Source organism: Elephas maximus, chromosome 12, assembly GCF_024166365.1.
Source record: "Elephas maximus indicus isolate mEleMax1 chromosome 12, mEleMax1 primary haplotype, whole genome shotgun sequence".
NCBI classification, from domain to species: Eukaryota; Metazoa; Chordata; class Mammalia; order Proboscidea; family Elephantidae; genus Elephas; species Elephas maximus.
The window spans coordinates 94,500,129-94,521,295 of NC_064830.1; the positions used below are offsets into that span (position 1 = coordinate 94,500,129).

General features: G+C 45.7%; 1 protein-coding gene and 1 long non-coding RNA gene across 6 annotated transcripts in view; one reads left to right on the forward strand and one right to left on the reverse strand.

Moving 5' to 3' along the window:
- Nucleotides 1–11,529, reverse strand: part of LOC126087391 (NADPH--cytochrome P450 reductase) — a 90,423-nt gene extending 78,894 nt beyond the window's left edge. The window contains exon 1 of one of the 5 annotated variants that reach the window (XM_049904843.1): nucleotides 11,417–11,529. The gene's annotated coding sequence lies outside the window, so the exon portion shown is untranslated. Of the gene's footprint in view, nucleotides 1–9,051; nucleotides 9,086–11,416 lie in introns of those variants that run through there. The other 4 variants (XM_049904846.1, XM_049904849.1, XM_049904848.1 and 1 more) reach the window with 4 other exon arrangements.
- The window catches only part of LOC126087399 (uncharacterized), a 79,127-nt gene that overhangs the window by 30,449 nt on the left and 27,511 nt on the right, over nucleotides 1–21,167 (forward strand). The gene's annotated exons all lie outside the window — the stretch shown is intronic.

Consider the following 21,167-nt stretch of genomic DNA (forward strand, 5'->3'; position numbering starts at 1 on the left):
TAAAAACAAAAACACCTGTTGCCGTCAAGTCAATTCCGACTCATAGCGACCCTAAAGGACAGAGTTGAACTGCCCCGTAGAGTTTCCATGGAGCAGCTGGTGGATTCAAACTGCCAACCTTTTGGTTAGCAGCCAAGCTCTTAACCACTGTGCCACCAGGGCTCCACTCTGAGGTATAAGAGCTGTGATTACCAGAGGTTAAAATACCATGTCCAAAGTAAAGGAATTGGTAAGTGGTAGAATCAGGATTCAACCTAGACTAACTGGCCCTTCAAAACCTTTCTAGAACAAGACAAAGTTACAGGTAGAGTCTACTTCATTCAATGACCTGTGGCTCATTTTGACAGTTAACATTCTGGTTGCACCATCAGGTAACAATACTGCTCAAAACTAAATAATCCCTCGAGATGGGCAAGGTCTTCATCCGGCGTCTAGCTGGGGCTATCTTTCATTTCTGTACTTCTAGTGCTCACTGGGCCTGGCAGGACATGGGTGCTCAATATGTTTGCTGAGTGACAGAATGAACAAAGTCTCCACACTTTATGGTGCAACACTCTGGTCCTTTAGCCAAATACTTGCACCAACATTTCAAAAGAGCAAGCGCTGCTTTCTGAGAGTTCGTGGCTCTGCCTAAATGTACTCTTGTCACACTTTATGAGGCAAGAAATTAAGACTTTTCAATTTTCATAGCAAAATGACAAAACTCCACACTTGTGATATACCAGGAACCTCAGGACCTCCACATTGGACTACCTGACATCCACCTCTTGCGAAGGGTCTCTCTCCACTCGCCTTCCCAGATTCTCAAACTCTATCCCTGCCTGAATAAACACATCACTCTGATTCTATTCTCTTGCTCCCGTTCCCCCAAATATCTGCCCTAACAGTATTACAACTGAACCTGAAGCTCCACACCTTAACCCAAGTGGTCCTCTCGCCAGTGCCCTCAGTGTTAAGATGATTACATGAAATATAAAACATCCTGCAAGGATCTGACACAAAACAGATACTCAATGTTAGACCCTCATTTCTCTACTAGAATTTTTAAAATAAATTTATTTGTGTTTTTGGCATCTATGTAAGTGATCTAGAAAAACTTAGAATACTGGTGGGAGTACTGAAGTTCTTTCTCTCCCATCGATTATAAAAAGATTACTTAATTGATTATTGAATAATCAATTACAGAAGGAACTTGTAACTTTGTAAATTTTATACCTACATGGAAAACCAACGCTCTACAAAAGTTCACATCGTTGTGTTGTTGTTAGGTGCCGTCGAGTCGATTCCGACTCCTAGTGACCCTATGTACAAGAGAATGACTACCTGATCCTGCACCATCTTTACGATCCTCACAATCGTTATGTTTGAGTCCATAATTGACTATGTCAATCCTTCTCCTTGAGGGTCTTCCTCTTTTTCGGTAACCCTCTACTTTACCAAGCATGTTGTTGTCCTTCTCTGTGGACTGGTTCCTCCTAGTAACATGTCCCAACTACGTGAGGCAAAGTCTCACCATCCTCGCTTCTAAGGAGCATTCTGGCCATACTTTTTCCAAGACAGATTTGTTTGTTCCTCTGGCAGTCTGTGGTATATTCAATAGTCTTCACCAATACCATAATTCAGAGGCATCAGTTCTTCTTTGGTCTTCCTTATTCACTGTCCAGCTTTCGAATGCATATGAGGCAACTGAAAACACCATGACGTGGGTCAGGTGTCCCTTGGTCCTCAAAGTGACATCTTTGCTTTTTAACACTTTCAAGAGGTCTTTTACAGCAGATTCACCCAATGCAATGCTTCTTTAGATTGCCTGACTGCTGCTCCCATAGGTATCGATTGTGGATCCAAGTAAAACGAAGTCCTTGACAACTTCAATCTTTTCTCCATTGACCATGATCTTGCTTATTGGCCCAACTGAGAAGATTTTTGTTTTCTTTATGTTGAGGTGTAATCCATGCTGAACACTGTAGCCTCTGATCTTCATCAGTAACTGCTTCAAGTCCTCTTCACTTTCAGCAAGCAAGGTTGTGTCATCTGCATGTTGCAGGTTGTTAAGGAGTCTTCCTCCAATCCTGATGCCCCATTCTTCTATATAGTCCAGCTTCTCAGATTATTCACGCAGCATACAGACTGACTATGTTAAGGTGAAAGGATACGACCCAGACACACAACATTCCTGATTTTAAACCATGCAGTATCACCTTGTTCTGTTCGAACAGCTGCCTCTTGGTCTATGTGCACATTCCTCGTGAGCACAATTAAGTGCTCTGGAATTCCTATTCTTTGCAATGTTATCCACAATTTCCTAAGATCCACACAGTCGAATGCCTATGCGTAGCCAATAAAACACAGGTAAACATCTCTCTGGTACTCTCTGCTTTCAACCAAGCTCCATATGACATCAGCAATGACATCTCTCATTCCATGTCCTCTCCTAAATCCAGCTTGAATTTCTGGCAGTTCCCTGTTGATATACTGCTGTAACCGTTTCTGAATTATCTTCAGCAAAATTTTACTTGTGTGTGATATTAATGATATTTTTGGATAATTTCTACATTCTGCTGGATTACCTTTCTTTGGAATGAGTACAAATATGGATCTCTTCTAGTCAGCTGGCCAAGTAGCTATCTTCCAAGTTCCCTGGCACAGATGAATAAGAACTTCCAGAGCTGCATCCATTTATTGAAACATTTCAATTGGTATTCTGTCAATTCCATGAGCCTTGTTTTTCGCCAATGCCTTCATTGCACCTTGGACTTCTTCCCTTCAATACCACTGGTTCTTGTTCCTAAGATATCTCCTGGAATGGTTGAATGTCGAACAATTCTTTTTGGTAGAGTGACTCTGTGTATTCTTTCCATATTCTCTTGATGCTTCCTGCATCATTCAATAGTTTGCCCATAGAATCCTTTGATATTGCAACTCAAGGCTTGAATTTTTCCTTCAGTTCTTTCAGCTTGAGAAATGCCAAGAATGTTCTTCCCTTTTGATTTTCTAAGTCCAGGTCTTTGCCATGTTTCATTTTAACACTTCACTCTGTCTTCTCAAGGCACCCTTTGAAATCTTCTGTTCAGCTCTTTTATTTAATCATTTCTTTCATTCTCTTAAGCTGCTCTATATACAAGAGCAAGTTTCAGAGTCTCTTCCGACATCCATTTTGGTCTTTTCTTTCTTTTGAACGAACTTTTGTTGTCTTCATGTATGATGTCCTTGATGTCATCCCACAATTCATCTGGTCTTCAATAATTGGCATTCAGTGCATCGAATCTATTCTCGAGATGGCCTCTAAATTCAGGTGGGATATATTTAAGGTCATACTTTGGCTCCTGTGGACTTGTTTTAATTTTCTTCAGCTTCAACTCGGAATTGCATATGAGCAACTGATAGTCTGTTTCACGGCCAGCCCCCGGCCTTGTTCTGACTGATGATATTGAGCTTCTTCACCGACTCTTTCCACAGATGTACTGAATCTGATTCCTGCGTATTCCATCTGGTGAGGTCCAGGTGTATAGTTGCCATTTATGTTGTTGAAAAGGTATTTACACTGGGGAGGCCAGCACAACTTGACCAAGTCAAGGTCACAGAAGCTCCACAGACACATCCAAACTCCCTGAGGGACCAAACTGCTGGGCCGAAGGCTGTGGGGGCCATGGTTTCGGGAAACATTTAGCTCAATTGGCATAGCATAGTTTATAAAGAAAATGTTCTACATTCTACTTTGGTGAGTAGCATCTGGGGTCTTAAAAGCTTGTCAGCGGCCATCTAAGATATTTCACTGGTCTCACCTCATCTGGAATGAGGGAGAATGAAGAAAATCAAAGACACAAGGGAAAGATCAGTCCAAAGGACTAATGGACCACAGCTACCATAACCTCCACCAGGCTGAGTCCAGCACAACTAAATGGTGCCCAGCTCTCACCACCAACTGCTCTGACAGGGATCACAACAGAGGGTCCCAGATAGAGCTGGAGAAAAATGTAGAACAAAATTCTAGCTCACACACACACACAAAAAAAGACCAGACTTACTGGTCTGACAGAGATCAGAGAAACCCCAAGAGTATGGCCCCTGGACACCCTTATAGCTCAGTAATGAAGTCAGTACTGAGGTTCACCCTTCAGCCAAAGATTAGCCGAGCCCATAAAGCAAAACAAGACTAAATGGGCACACCAGCCCAGGGACAAGGATAAGAAGGCAGGAGGGGACAGGAAAGCTAGTAAGGGGAACCCAAGGTCGAGAAGGGGAGAGTGTTGACATGTCGTGGGGTTGCCAACCGATGTCACTAAACAATATGTGTATTAATTGTTTAATAAGAAACTAGTTTGCTCCATAAACCTTCATCTAAAGTACAATTTAAAAAAAGGTATTTACAATGAATAGATCATTGGTCTTGCAAAATTCTATTATGCAATCTCTGGCATAATTTCTATTACCATGGAATATTTTCCAAGTACTGATCCTTCTTTGTTTCCAACTTTCACATTCCAATCACCAGTAATTATCATATCGTACCTTAGAATAATCTTTAAAAGCTCAGATCAGACCTGATTTGACATCTGGGAAAAGCTTGGCAGTAAAGTTGGCAGAGAAGAATCACATTCATTTATTCATCCATTTCATACACTTAATATTTTTTGAGTGCCCACCTCATGCCTGGTGCTCTGGTGGTGCAGTGGTTAAGAACTTGGCTACTAACCAAAAGGTCTGCAGTTCAAATCCTCCAACCACTCTTTGGAAATCCTATGCTGCAGTTCTACTCTGTCCTATAGGGTCACTATGAGTCAAAACCAAATCGACATCAATGGGTTTGGGTTTTTTTTTAGTTTTATCTTATGGCTGGCACTGTTCTGTGTTGGGCTTACACTCATGTAAATAACAGGAAAGCTCACTGTTCTCACTGAATTCACGTTCTATTCCAACCGTATTGCCGTTAGAAAGAGAGCGAATTAGACCCCTTGTAATATAAGTCACTTCATATCCTTTATGGAAGTATATGGAGTAGAAATAAAAACATAACAATAAGACCAGGAGACCCATTGTAAATTGTTGAACAAAGGAGGGGTGATAAAAGCAGCACTTCAAGATCAATTTAGCAATGGTACCATGGACAGATCTTGGGACGTGAGGAGTAGCAGGGAGGAAGAAGTATGGACTCAGGAAGGCCAATTAGGGGGGCTAGTGCAGCAGGAAACCACAAGGGGTACTATAAGACCAAGGGAGTAGAAAAAGATTCGAAGGCTAAAAACTGACAGTCTAGGTGGTGGTAGGAGACCTAGGATGAAGAAGAGGGAAAAGGGGTCTTTTGTACCTGGAGCTTCAGTGACAAGAGAGATGGTGGGGCTACTTACTAACAAGGAGAAAGGCCTCCTTTGGGGGAGGGTTCAGGTCAGTGGGGTGGGACTTTTTTGTTGCTATTGTGCTGCTAAATGACCTTCTAGAGTTTGCAAATCACATTACATGAGGGACTGTGTCCAACCTTTCTACATATTACTATATAGTTTCACAAACAACCACAAGGGTTCTGAAACCCTTAACCAAAACCAATAAACGCTTTTCTTCACAAGACCTCAAATCTGATGGAAAACATTGTGGTGAATGGTGTGTGTGCCAACCTAAACACCACCCCTGGAAGAACCTAGGTACAATTGGCTAATACATTCTCCTGTGTATTCGGGAACCACCAGCCCTGTTTGCGGTGTTGAAAGCCTAACCTGAGTGACCTACAGCTGGAATCGTCACAACTGAGTCCAAAGACGACCACGAGTTAATGTGTCTCTACACAGCCCCGCAAATCTCTGGACAGAACTGGCCTACTCAACGCAATGAGAAGGCATGACCGTAAGGGTCGAAGTATCACAAAATCACAGAAGTCTACATTTACGTAAACACCAAAGTAAGAGGTGAGGCAGGAGACAGAGTTCCACAAACAGGGCGGGGAGGAAGAGAGGATCAGAGGAACAAGCACTGCAGATAAAACCAGGGAGATAAAAAAAAATGACTAAGCATATTTCATAAATTTCACCTGAAAGTAAATTACATAAGTTCCACACCTGAGGGCACACACCCACAGCATCTACCTTCCTCCTTGGTACTATAACCATGTGGACAAATGTCAACTTTTTCCATTCTATTTTCTCTACCACAGAAAAGCTCCTAAAGAATTCAATTCTCTGAGAACAGTCCACAGCTGATAGCAGCACAGTTTGGCCCACCATTATATTCTAGCTTAGCCTCCAAACTGATTATTTTCTAGGAAGCATGTGTATAATTCTTGCAGCTATGTACAAACGGCTGTACAAAGGAGGTCAGAATGACTCAACCTCCAGCCCTCCAATTAAAGGACAGTTCTTAGTTCACATCCTAGATTTCTCCCCAACCATGTCACCTCTATATAGGTGAAAGAAGCCTACCACATGAGCAGTTTTCTCCATAAACCGCCCAGAGAAAGGTCCAGGCTCCCCTCCACCTGCCATGCTCTGCCCACAACATAACCAAGCATTACCCAAGTTGCCACACCAACCAGCATTAGGTATGACAGTGACTGATGAGTTTGGTTGCACTGTACCCAACCAAAAGGAACATCAGCCTGCAAAGAACCATGCCTTGCCTCATGGGACTCTCCTGCCACCTTCACACACACTAAACCCAACAGGTACACAATTTATGTCAACATCTCACCTGGGGAGCAACTGGTGGAGAAAAACACTTGCAAAATGTAGAGCTCTAAAACATGTAACTAGAAATTTAGGCACGGAAAGATTCCCAAATGATTGCTAATTCATTCACACAGAAGGACATGAGATAGTAAGAAAGTCTAAATATCCAATACAAGAAAACACTGTTCTCAGCTAGCTGCATCACCGACCAATTTACAATCCTCCCCATCACTTAGCATGGCTCACAAGCCCCCATCTGCTGCTCAGCCTCACGCACCCTACACCCTATACACCCCAGAGTTGGTATGCTTTGGGGTCCTCCAAAACCCAACTCAAATGTCACCTCTTCTGTGGAGCCTTGCATGACTCCCCCACATAAAGACAGCTCCTCTTGAATGCTCCCCAACACCCACTGTTATGGTGGCATATGCCAGGCTGGGCACTAAGAAGTGCCACACAGTCATTATCTCAAGAATGAATTCATCACACTCTGCCATCCTGGTGTGTTTTTGTTTGCTTCCCTCACCATCAGAGTTCTCAAGTGCCTGAACCAGACCTTGAATATAAAAGCTTATACCCTGAGGGCCAAGTGTCATTCCACAGGGATCTAAACACTGCCAATATGAAGTATAACCAAAAAAAAAAAAACCTCTTCAAGTCAATTCCAACTCATACCAACTCTACAGGACAGGGCAGAACTGCCCCACAAGGTTTCCAAGGAGCAGCTGGTAGATTCAAACTGCTGACCTTTTAGTTAGCAGCCAAGCGCTTAAACATTGTGCCACCAGGGCTCCAAGATGAAGTATAGGGAGAATAAACTGTAAAAGTAACAACCTCTGGAGCCACTTCAGGAGGCAGGTAGATTCTTTCCCCTCCTTTATAGATAAAGAAACTAAGGCCTGCTGTGGGCCAATGGCCTATATAAGCAGGTAAGCCACCTCTGACTTGGGTGCTTCTCCCCATCTGCCCAGTGAGTCTGACTTTCTATTAAGTGCCAGGTAACAAGCACTGCATGGGAAAACAAGTTTTATTCTGTAGCCTGTCTAAAAACAGTAACAAAGAACTGGCATCCTCTGTGTCTATAGGAGACATCCACTTCAATATGCCAGGCCTTTCTTTTGTAGCACCGCTGAGTGAGTTCCAACTGCCAACCTTTAGGACAGCAGCCGATGGCAAACTGCTTGCACCATCCAGGAATCTATGTTTTTTACACTCAAAGAAGATATACAGTGAGACACACAAGACAAATTAATTTACTTGTGCTTTGTGGTAGTGGGAGCAACAAGCAATGGTATTATTAAGCAATTACATGCATTAGGAGATTCTCTTTCACAAAACAAAAATCCTCTAGAGTCAGAAAATGAGATACTGCAGCACAAAAGGAGAAGTGAGGGCTTTGGAAGCAAATGGCCCTGGGTGAGGGCCTCAGCTTCACCCTCACAGCCACGTGACCTTGAGCAAGCGATTCCGCCTCTGAGCTGGCCTCGCCAGCTATAAAGTGGGCATGGGAATACCAATTTTTGGGGAGTTGTTAGAAGAACTTTATATATGTATATGAATAATACATATATTATTTGTGTATATGTATACACTTAGCACAGAATCTATCATAATCTTCCCTGAAATAAAAGTATCTCTGCCATTAGCTGTTAGTCTTTGCAACTGGCCTTGGAATTTCTGAATTAAAAAAAGACAAGGCTCTGTTAGTAGAAAAATAATAGGATACCACCTTTTTGGAGGGGAATTTGACAATATGGAAACTCTACGGGGCAGTTCTACTCTGTCCTATAGGGTCGCTATGAGTCGGAATCGACTCGACGGCACTGGGTGCTGGGTTTTTATTGACATTTAAAGTCACAACATCTATACACACACACTCCTGTATTATTTTTTCTTCACAGAATTTACCCTCTGACAAATCCTATATGTTGCCCATGCCCCCCCCACCCCCACTAAAAGGTCAGATCCATGAGGGATAGGATTTGTCTGTATGGTTCACTGCTATAGGTAATCATATCTGCAAATGAATACAATGAAAATGTTCATATGCACTGATCCATCTCTTTACTTCTATGACTTCATTATGCAAATATATCTGCCTGAGATAAAGCACAGGATCACTCAGGGCGGCAGAGTTCACAAAGCAAAATGCTTTGCAGTCAACACAAACTTTCTTCATCGATACTGGTTGCTGAAATACTCTGCAATTTTAAAAAAGAATGAGGTAGATCTTTACAGAGTAAAATAGAAAGACATAAGACATCCCCATGAAGTAATAAAAAGCAAACCTCAGAACAGGACAACTACTATCACTTTAGTTTTGTGTTAAAATTTTTAATAATAAAGGTTCTGTGTGAAGAAAAATATCTGGAAAATATATAAGCCAAAAAAGCCAAACCTGCTGCTGCCAAGTTGATTCCGACTCAGTGACCCTATAGGAAAAAAAAAAAAATAGGACAAGAGTAAAATTGCCCCATAGGGTTTCCAAGGAGCGGCTGGCTGGTGGATCTGAACTGCCGACTTTTCGGTTAGCAGCCCAAGCTCTTAACCACTGTGCCACTGGGGCTCCAGCAAATACATAAAACCAAAAAACCCCAAACCCGTTGCCATCGAGTCAATTTCAACTCATAGCGACCCTACTAATGGGAATTTTGGAGCCTATGAATCTGACATATAATGAAAAGTTAAAGCCCAAAGTCCTTAACTGAAGCCCACTGGGCTGGGGTGGCTTGCTAGCTAAAAGAAACAGTGCTACAGGCAGAGCCTGAACTCTGGTACACTGACTCCCAACCCGGTGCTCTGCTCCTTCTGAAAGCACAAGAGAGCTGGGAGTACTGAAGAGGAGGCGGCAGGCCTCTTTGGAACCATGGAAGGTCCTATAATTACATAAGCTTTCGTTAGGAAAAAAAAAAAAAAAAAAGTTGCTTAAAAGCAACTTCCTTATTAACTTTAAATGCTCCATGGACCTAACAAGTCAATGTTTTGGATATTCCAAGCACTGATTTCAAAGATTCTGTCTCTAACGTATAAATAGAGATTCTGGTTTTCAAGGGGATCAGCCCAGGGTCAATGGCAGGTCCTACCGTCTCAAGTTTGTCAGGCAACAGATATCCCCTGTGACTATTTAAAAACTCATAGGAGCCAGGAGTGTTCACCTGTCTTACTCCTTCGCTGCAGTCGCTGCTGTTGTTGACCGGCGCAGAAATTCAGCCCTTGGTTAGTTTCATTTCAAACCCACCCATTATTTTTCCAAGTGCTAAACCTGAATAATTTTGGAGAGCTGTTACTCCAAAGTTTTCAACACCCCACACAAGTGAAAGCTAACATTCGATTCTCTGAAATGCAGACCCATTTTAGATACTCTGCGCCAATGAAAATTTCCTACACCAGAAAGAATGAATGTCATGAGAAGTTCAAGAGTTGACCACACACTCTCAAAAGGAAAATAAGAATTCCTTAAAGGTACACAAATAAAGGAGAGTGGATGCCTTCTGAGTTCACTGTTTACCAACTGGGCCTTTTTGGACTGTTTTCCTGGTCAAGCCAAGCCCACAACCACTCAAAGGGGCCTGAGCAGGTAGACCATGTGAGCGGTTAATGAGACAATGCCTCTTGCATGAAGAGAAGGGCCCAAGGAACTCCAGCATTATATACTGAGGGCACTGAATCCCAGAGAGGTTAGAAAACCACTTAGCTTATAAGGAACATCACAGTTCTCAGTGTCACTCTTGAACACACTTTCTTTTGATCCTCAGAACATCAATCCTGTAGGGGTGGCAAGGGTGGGCTCTACTTACTACTGGTGCTACTGATGAGGATTCGGAGCCTCAAAGAAGTTAAGTACCCTGCCAAGGAGCCAAGATTCAAACCCAATACCACCCACTCCAGCCCACTACTCCTGTGCGCACTATTCCCTAGCTCAGGAGGAAGGCCACACCTTTATGGGTCTAAGAGAGGAGGCAGCCACTCTCACTGAAATGGCTCCAGGCTCCCCAGTACTGGTCATCAATTTACACCATGAGCTGAAAACCAAAAAGTCAAGGCCAGGTTCCCTGAAGCCCCACCACCCAGTAGACCCCGACCTATGTATTTATTACCCAATTGCTCCTAGGGGTGCCACGACTGCCCTGCAGAGCTGGGCCAAGGAACGTCGCTACGACCATCAAGGTACCTGCGAGAACCTTGGGGGTACTGCCCCCACGCATGCCACACAGGGCAATTCCCTGGAAAGGCCGGGTGGCTGGGCTTCCCCGAGCCCTCGATCTTAGCCCGCCTGACGCTGCAGGGTCAGATTCGCTTCCCATTCGCATTCATGAGCGCCTCCTACGTGAGTTACCCCAATGATCTGCTGCCTCATAAGGCCCATCGTATAGACGGGAAAACTGAGGCTCGGAGAAACAAGTGGCTTAGCCCGAGCGTGGTGGTGCAGAGACTGGAGCCCGAGCCCTTTGACGTCGAGATTCGACTCTCGGTCGAAGGGCCTGCGGGGTGCCCTCGGCCTCGGCTGTGGAAACGACGACCCTCAAGCCGACTCCGAGAAGCCGGCTTGAGGGGACGGGCCGCCAGGGAAGGGGCCGGGGTGGGAGTCGCGATCTCCCCGCGAGCATCCAGTGAGGCGCGCCACAACCGTCTCGTGAGCCCGCCCCCGGCGCCCAGTAGCCGGGCGGCCGAGGTGGACAAAAGGTGCCCGGTCCATGGAGTCCCCGCGTCTGTGCTGCGCCCCTATACCTCACCAACCCGCTCCCGCGATCGCGCCCACTCACCGCCGGTGGCCAGGGATGTTCACTTGGGCACCGGAGCAGGACGCAGGGCCGCACCACAGAGGCGCTACCACCTTCCGCGCCGGCCGCAGGGAGGAGGGCGTGGCCGTCAGGGGCCGCGCGCACAGGCTCCCGGGGCCCGGCCTTCCTTCCCCCCTGCGAATCCGTGCTCTTGGTACGGCCCGCACTGGCTCCGCCCCCTCTGCGTCCTGCGCGGCTGCCGGCGCCCGCCCTTGGCGCGTCATCCTGGGTCGAGCGAGAGGGCGAGGGGTGGCTCCTTCCTCCCGTGACCCTGCGGTTTCCCTGGCTGGCTGCCCACCAGGTCGTGGGTCGCCGCGGGCTGGGGCACCACGGGTGCTCGCGGCATCTTCCCCTGGACGGCCTTGTTTCCTCACCTGAGAGTGGCGAGGCTGGGTCGTCTGAGGGCGGAACAGCTTGACCTTAGACTTGAATGCGGACCTGCTGGAGGCGGGGACGGGGCAGGGAGTGACCAGCCAGGGATGAGCGCTGGGCCAAGGAGGCGGGAAGGGGGGGAGGTCGGGAGAAGGGCGCCTCAAATTTGAAAAGTCTGGTTTCCTTGGTGGGGGTGAGTCCCACCTCCGACCCTTACTGTGCTTCCTGCGTTACAGGGTTATGAGGTTTAAGTGAGGCACTTAGCACAGTGCGATAGTGAGTGCTCTAGAAATGTAAGTCTTTACTATTATTGGAAACCTTGGTGGCGTAGAGGTTTAAGAGCTAAGGCTGCTAACCAAAAGGTTGGCAGTTCGAATCCACCAGGTGCTCCTTGGAGACTATGGAGCAATTCTACTCTGTTCTATAGGGTCGTTTGGTGTTTTTGGATATTGTTTTTACTACAGACTCTGCTGCCAGTTCCTTTTGGAACAATGGGCAGTTTACTTCTATCAGAACCTGTTCTTCATCTGTGAAAACAGGACCAACCAAACACTAGCCAAAACACGTTGAAATAGTAAAGTCTTATAAAAAGGGGATTCTTAACCAGGGCGTCAGTGTTAGGTTTCTTGGGTCCTGCATCCAGTCATTCATGTCATTGAACCAGCCCCTCCAGCAGGTTTGATAAATGCAGTCGCTCTCAGGGAGGGACACACTGTGTCCACTAGGGGACTGGACATGTAACTCCTACATTAGGCCTTCAAGAAAGTATAGGGAATTTCTCTACCTGGATCTTGGATTCTCAGTCCCACCTTTTCAACATCTTGTTGGACATCTCCCCTGGAAGTCCCACTGAACCTTCAAACTTCTACTTTGCATTCTTAACCTCCTGCTTCAGAGGAGGGAGCACTCATGAGAGTACTGGGCTCCCTGTCTCTGCCCATAGTGGCATCACCAGAATAGGAAATGGACACTTACTTTCTTGGCTCTCTCCCATTGAACTAGTAACTGAGTCATATGGATTCTGCCTCCAGAACCTCCCCTTCTCAACTTTCCTGCTGCCCGTCTCCTGGTTCAGGCCCACCTGGGTTCACTTTTCACCTGAATGATCTCAGCAGCTTCCTGATTGTGTAGGCCACATCTGTTTTCTCCTGTACCCATTGCCCAGGGAGGCATTTTTTTCCTCATGGACTGCCGTAATCACTGGCCGACTTTCCCGTCCTTTTGTTACTCCGCTCTCCCAAACACTCTCACTAGCCAGCCAGAAAAAAAAAGTAAGTTGGATACATACCTTACACTAATATAAGTTTTAAAAGATTTAAATGATAAAAAAAAAAAAAAAACACCTAAATCCTAGAAGAAACCATGGATTGGTACTAATAATCTCCAAGAGGCTTTTCTGAGTATGACACAATCCCCAGAAGCCATAAATGAAAAGACTGAGAAACCTGCCTCCATAAAAAATCAAAATTTGTAGTATGACAAATACTTAAAAGCAAAGTCAAAAGACAGTGACAAAGTAGAAGATATTTGCAACTCATCATAGACAACCAATTTCCCTAATAGGTTAAGAGCCCCTAATAACTAATTGAAAAAGACTAATAGTTTAATATAAAAATGGGCAAAAGATGGGGCCCTGATGGTGCAGTGGTTAAGCATTTGGCTCTTAACCAAAAAGTCGGCAGTTCGAGTCCAGCAGCCACTCCTTGGAAACCGTATGCGGCAGTTCTACTCTGTCCTACAGGGTCGCTATGAGTTGGAATTGGCTTGACGGCAACGGGTTTTTTTTGGGGGGGGGAAGCGAAAGATAGAAATAATCAGTTTACAGAAAAAGAAATACAAATGGCTCTTAACCATATGAAAGTTTCTCAGTCTTACACATAAAAGAAAAGCAAATTAAAATGTCACTGAGATAGCATTTTTTACCTAGTCATAAATCCAAGTTTGGTAACACTTGGAGCTGTGGATAAACAGGTGTTGTCCTTTATTGTTCCTGTGTCCAAACATGGCATCTTAGTCATCTAGTGCTGCCATAACAGAAATACCACAAGCGTGTGGCTTTAACGAAGAGAAATTTATTTTCTCACAGCCTAGTAGGTTACAAGGCCAAATTCAGGGTATCAGCTCCAGGAAAAGGCTTTCTCTCTCTGTGGGCCCTGGAGGAAGGTTTCCCCTGGTCAAGAGCTTCTCAGGCACAGGGGCCCCGTGTCCAAAGAAGCACAGTGCTCCTCGTGCTACTTTCTTGGCAATATGGGTTCCCAACTTTCTGCTGGCTTCCCTTTCCTTTTATCTCTTAAGAGATAAAAGGTGGTACAGGCCACACCCCAGGGAAACTCCCTTTACCTTGGATCAGGGAGGTAACCTGAGTAAGGGTAGTGTTACAATCCCACCCTAATCCTCTCAACATAAAATTACCATCACAAAATGGAAGACAACCACACATGGCCTGACCAAGTTGATACACACATTTTTGGGGGGACATAATTCAATCCATGACACATGGATACCATCCAGCTACAAAAAAGACAAATGAAGCTCATTGCTGACACTAAACAATCTGTGATAAATTGGTAAGAGAAAAATGCAAGGGACAGAACAGTAGGTATAGAACGCTACCACGTGTTTTAAAATAATTGGAGAAGAACATACGTACTGTGTGTAAAGATGGCGTGGGGGTGACATCTGACCTCTAACTGCATGGGAGGAAGGAGAATCAAGATCAACAGCCCAAGACTGATTCTCATGAGGCAGAGGTCAGGCATACTTCCTCTCTCCACCATCTTCACCAGTTCTGACACCAACCGTCCCTCCCACGGCACTCTACTTCTCTGCTGGGTTCAATAATTCATTGCAATGGCCACACAACTCACAGACAATACTCACAATTATGGGGTTTATTAAAAAAAAAAAAAAAAAAGGGAAGTAACAGGTTATAAACCAGGTTCAGGAACACTCAGAATACAGTTGTTCTTACATCAGGACAGCCTCTTTTTAGCTGTACCCACGAGCACACTCTTTCTGGCCCTTCAGCCTCTGCCCCACTCAGGCAAGTGTTACAAAGTTCTTTTAGCTCTGCCGGTAAGTACCCCACTCCACCAGTAAGCCTCGAGCATAAGACACTCAACTCTAGTTCTATGGGTAGGCAAACCTAGCTCCATCAAATGCCCAGAGGCACCCTACTCCACCAGCAAGCCTCCTGCCCAAAGGCACTCTGAGCTTTCTTGCTCTGTAGGTCAGGAAGCTTACCAAGCTATCTCCTGTTGCCATTTCTCTGCCACCGCTTCTCACCATCTTTAGTATTACAGCTCTCTCTCTCTCTCTGTCTCCTGGTTCCAGGAGCTTCTCAACACAGAGATCCCAGGTCCAAAGGACGTGCTCTGCTCTTGGCCCTGGCCCTTCTTCTTTGGTGGTGGTGAGATCCTCTTTTTGTTCTGGAATTGGCTCTCTTTTAAGCTTAGTGGGATGGCAAAACTGACCAATCCCCTTGGTGGGCCACAATTACCTTACGTGCACAGTCACACCCCACCACTGGAGTGGGAGTTACAGGACCATGACAAGAAAGGCCACGCGAAGGTGATGCATCACGCTAGCACTGCGTATACACATTTGCTTATATGTGCATAAAATACTTCCAGAAAGAAAAACAGTGGTAGCACTGGTTGTCTCTTTGTACTTTGTGAATGTTATTTCTATCCATTCTATGTTGAATACGTAAATACTTTTTAAATACCCAAACAGCCATTACACTGCCCCAAGAATGAACTCCTTTACTGACTCCCAGTGCCTAAAGAGTAGTGACTATAAAGGTCATTTTTAAAATTTTATTTGTTGTTGTTGAGAATATGTACAGCAAAACATACATCAATTCAACAGTTTCTATAAACTTCATTTTTTAAGAATCAAAATTGTTACATGCACAGGGTTACACCAGTTTCCTGCCAAGCCCCCTCCATTTGTCCTCACCTTTGAGGCCCAGAAAGAATAACTTCTTACCCTGGTTAGCACTTTCTTCTGGTCATTATCTCCAAACTGGTAATTAAATACTTTTGTGGCTTCCTGTCTTCCTATGAAGGAGACCTCCCTGGTAATGCAGTGGTTAGGCACTCAGCTGCTAACCAAAAGGTTACCGGTTCGAACCCACCAGCTGCTCCATGGGAGAAAGATGTGGCAGTCTGCTTCTGTAAAGATTACAGCCTTGGAAACCCTGTGGGGCAGTTCTACTCTGTCCTGTGCAGTCACTTCAAGTCAGAATTGACTTGATGGCAATGGGTTTGGTTGTCCTATGCCTGTTGTTTAGACATTATCTACTGAGTTAGTGCTAGTAATGTTAGCTCACACCACAGCCTGCCTCCCTTGTCCCCCATCTTTCCAACATAATTATTTTTTATCCCTACTTTTTTTTTTTTTTAGTTCCTCTGTGGATAAGCTTTATAATTTAAGTAACATCCTTGAGCTTTATTTTTTGATCTGTCAACTGTAGGCAGAATCTCTTGACGTTGTAAGGTGAGGCTCTCAGCATTCTTGCCCTTCCCTTCTGCTCTCTTCCCACACTTCTGCCTCCCAAGTTCTATCATCTGAGCCTCTCTATGTTTTCATTAATGAGCTTGATAACCCTTACATTCTACATGCATTTTGTTTGCTTTGCCTGTAGAAGGGTCCCCCAAGTCAAATCAACAAGCGGTGTTGACATAGTTGTGACACTGGACAGAGTGTACGGGGCAGATAGGGCAGTGATAACAATCTCTGTGATTGTACGGATCTTCCTTGTCCTTCTCTTGAAAGTTCAAATTGTCCGTTTTTTCTGGAACGATTTGCAAAAAACAGATCTCAACCTCTCCAAGGATCTGGTGCTCTCAAGCTTTTTCCAGAGACCTCCTCTAGGGCTCTTAGACAAAGGCCCTACCCACTTCAGAATAACTGCTGTCAAGGGCAGGGGCTAAATTCACATCTGTGTTCATGTAGCAGGTATGTAATCAGAAAATTGGATCTCCTAAGACTAGAATGCAAGGCCATTCAAAACCTGGCCCCAACCTATCTTTTCAGCTTGATTGTCGTTAGTCTCCTCCACGAACTATACACTCCAGTGAAACTGGATGAATCCTTATATAGGCTGTGCACTTTTATTCCTCTGAGCCACCAGGAATGTTGTTCTTCTCCATGTTTATATCCTACCAATGCTCCCATTTCCAGAAAGCCGCCCTGATGCCTCAGCTGGAAGTGATGGCTCCACAGTCCTGTCCAGACCTCTAAAGCCTAGGGTATTGTCTATCTTAAATCATATCTCCGGAGTACTGGCAGCCCCACTGGTCTATAATCCATCCAGAGCAGGTCTCCCTGCATCCCCACCCAATGTCCTAACAAATGCAGGCGGCAGGAGGTATTTGCTGGATGAAACCACAGAGGATTCAGGAAGAAAGGGCTTGAGTTACGCAGCGTGGACTAGGGTGAAAAGCAGTAGGGGTCATAAGGAAATGTCCCCTAGGCAGGATGGGCTGGGGTTACAGAACTTAGGCTTCAAAAGAGCTAGGGAACTGGACTATGGCTAGCCCTGGTCATGTCAGGGCAAAGACTTGGCAGCCTGTCCAGGGCCCTGCTGTTTTGTATTTTTCAGGCCACCTCCATTGAACAGTAACAGAAGAAGAGGTTTGTCCAGGTGTAGGTGCAGGCGTGGCTACATTAAGGACTACTCAGGAGACGTTGAATTGCTAAGGGAGAGATGAGGGGCCACCAGGATAGCGGGCTTTTCCCTACTACGAGCAGCCCAGCCCCAAGCCCTCCCACAAAGGGTTTCCTAGGAAGATAAACAACCCAAGAACTGGGGATACCTACAACAGGGACTTGGAGATCAGAAGCTGGCCTTAAAGCAATGCTTCTTCTCCCAGGAAGACACTTTTAAGATGTAGCATTCCACAAAGCCAAGCTCATCCTGTATTAGTACCTTTGGACCTCTGTGATCCCTCAAAGCCTTCCTTTGTTCTTCTATAGAGCGAAGTTTACTGAGCACTTGCTGTTGCTTTCACTTGCTATAGGAGGGTGGGGAGGAACTGACTACATTTATTGAGCACCAACTAGATCTCAAGCACCATGCTGATCTTCCTCCATGTTACTGCAAATCTTTTCTCAAAAGTATACACTATTGTCCCCATTTGACAGAAGAGTAAATGCAGGCTCAGAGAGGTGAAGACATTTGTCCCAAGGCCCCACAACTAGTAGGTGGAAAGTCAAAATCTAAACCCAGGTGTAAGTGGCCTATCCCCAAAGAAGCCTCTCTTTCCAGCAAGTAGGGGACCCCCAATAGTGGAATAAGTGTGGATTGGGAGAGCCAGCTTCAGGGCTCCCAACTAGAATGTTGGGGTTGAGTGTACAGTCTTTAAACCGTGTGAGAGGGCCTACCCCCATCAAGTGCTCGGTTAATTCTCGTCAAGCACGTCCAAACCCTTCCCACCCCACCCCACCCCTGGGGAGCCAACCTTCCCCAGTGGCTGGGTCTGGGCTCCCTGGGGCACCCACTCAAACCCCAGGCAGCCTCTGTTCAGCTGTTACTTTGGAGTGGTGCCATTCCCCACACTCCTACCCAGGGCAGCCCCCTATTCCTGTCTGCCTGACTCCTCCCTGCTCCCTTCTGACTCAGCATTCCTCTACTTCACAGGCACAGAGGGGCTTGAAGAATCTCCAAGGTTGTACTGCCTTGAGCAGGAGCTCACTTACAAGAAAAAAAAAAGATTCCAGATCAGCTTGTTACAAGAAAAGTTGGGTTGATAAACTAATGTGAAGTCTCCCTCCCCTCCATTTTTCTACAACTATGAATTATCTGACACAGTGCCCGAAATGCCACCGCTAGCACTCCAATCCGTTTGAGCTAAGCATTGCCCTGGATGTTTCCCTTGGGAGCTTGCCATGAGGGCTGAAGGTAAATGAGTTTAATAGATTTCCTGAAACCACAAGGCTGTGATGACCCCACTGTTTCCAGGACCAAAGACTAAGCAGTTACCAAAACTTGGGAGCTGGCTCTGGAGATACGGGTCAAATTCCACTTGACTACTAACCAGATGGTCCCTATGAGTCGGAATCCACTCGGTGGCACCTAACAACAAAACAATAGCTAACCAGATGAGAGCCCTGATGGTGCAGTGGTTAAGAGCTTGGTTGCTAACCAAAAGGTCGGCAATTCGAATCCAGCAGCTGCTTCTTAAAAATCCTGTGGAGCAATTCTGCTCTGTCCTGTAAGGTCATTGTGTATGGAATGGTCTCAAAGGCAATAGGTTAGCCTTGGACAAGTCTCTTTGTTTCCCTCCCTGGGTCAGAAATCAGTTTCCTTATTAGCAAAATGGGGGTAGAGCTACTCTGTCCTATAGGATCCCCCCCACCCTGCCCACTCAGCATTGCATTTGAATCCTACTTTTGCTTGAAGGTTATATGTAAAGTCCATTGATTAACGATGTTGTGGGCATAACTGGTATGAACTCCCTACTCATAAATCCTTTTAAAAGTAACCTGCCCGCCCTTGGTAAGCAGTAAGCTCCAAATGACTCCATTTTCTTGTACAACAAAAGAAAGGTGCTTTTTTTGTTCTCCCACCTTGGTCTCTCGTTTATTGGCCAATATTTTTTTTTATGAACCATGCCAAGTAAGAACCTAGGGTTTCCACCCAGTAACAAAAGGGTGGTCTTTGGACCACCTGCATCAGAATCACCACAGGGATTTTTAAAACTGCCAATTCCTAAGGCCCTCCTAGCCCCAGCCCCTGGACCAGAATCTCCAGTGGCCTTGGAACCAAGGCTAAGTTCCACTTTGACTGCATGTTAGTAGTCAAGGTAAGGCAGAAATTGAAGTCTTAAATAAGCTTCATTTCAAATGAATGTACCAATAAACAAATTCATTTTAACATAAAAATTTAAATAAGATTCACACTGAAATTTGAAAACCACTGCCTTAGTGGGTTAACTTGGCCAGAACTGGGGGGCGGGGGTGGGGCACCCAAAGTCAGGACAGATCCAAACACCAGAGCAGATATAGAGGAAGCCGAGATGGCCAAGCCAGGCTCCCCAAGATATTTAAAAAAAATATCTCCAGACCTCCCTCCCTGCCCCACCCCACACCCATAGGTCCTTCTAACCTTGTCCAAAAGTTCAACAATTTCTAAGAGGCAGCCCTGGTGCAAAGGCGCAAACAAAGCCCTTGGCGACAGCAAATCGGGTTTCCAAAACCTGCAACAGGAGGCACGGCAAGTTGGGTGACCTCGGAAAGGTCTTGTGGACTCTCAGAGCTTTGCAAGGCCGACAGGCTAACGGAGGCAGGGCATGGGGGGTGGGTGGGTGGGTGGGTGGAGGGAAGAGGTAAAGCTAGGATTAAATGGGTGAATGTGTGTGGCTGACATATAAAGGTTCCCAGGAATGTGGATCCCTTCTTTTTTCCTCCTTCCTCCATCCCGCCCCCTTCTTCCCTTTGTTTCTCTCCCAGTTATGCAACTGAAGTTTAAATTTGCAAGCTTAAGAGGAAATGGGAGGGCTTGAGGCAAGGGAGGTTTTGAAAGCCACCCTCCCTTTCCTCCTCCCTCCACGTTCTTGTCCACGTACTGCCTGGCCAGGACCTTCACTCTGTCTCCCCAGTATTGCAGAGCCCATAATTACCTTCCCCAAATCCCTGACAGCCAACGGTTGCCATGGCAACCAGAACACTGTACACTGCCAACCCTTGTCAAAGAGCCTCAGAGCAGCCTGCTTGGCTTCCGTGGACCGCTCAGTTCAAACCATGTTTACTAGGAGAACCTACTATGTGCCTCACACTGAGTAGTCACTTAGCAGACACAGAAGTGGATCCTAGCTGGTCTCTGGCCTTGAGGAGCTTGTGGTCACCTGGCAAACTCACATTAGACCAACTACTGGTCTAGTTCGGTTATTCTCAAAGTGTGGTCCCCAGACCAGCGACATCAGCGTCATCTGGGAATTTGTTAGAAAATTCCAAATTTCAGGCCCTACCCCAAGCCTAGTGAATCTGAAACTCTGGGGGTGGGGGCCAGAAACCAGGGTCTTAACAAGCCCTCCAGGTAACGTTGATGCAGGCTAAACTTGGAGGACCGCAGATCTGATTAAAACGTCACAGGATTCCAAAAGCTGGGTACTGAGACAGAGCCCCCACAGTGCTGTATTCTTCACCAGGCTTCGACCCCCACAGTGTTGTGTTGAAAAATTGTTTCCTTTGCTGGACTCCTCCTGTCCCCCTCCACCCACCCCAGGTTTGCATTTGAATACTGCTTTTGCTTGGAGGTTATAGGTAAACCCCACTGCTCCTTCATAGTATGAATATTGCTGATGTAACTTGGATGAACTCTCTACCTGTAAACCCTTTTAAGGGTAACTTGTGG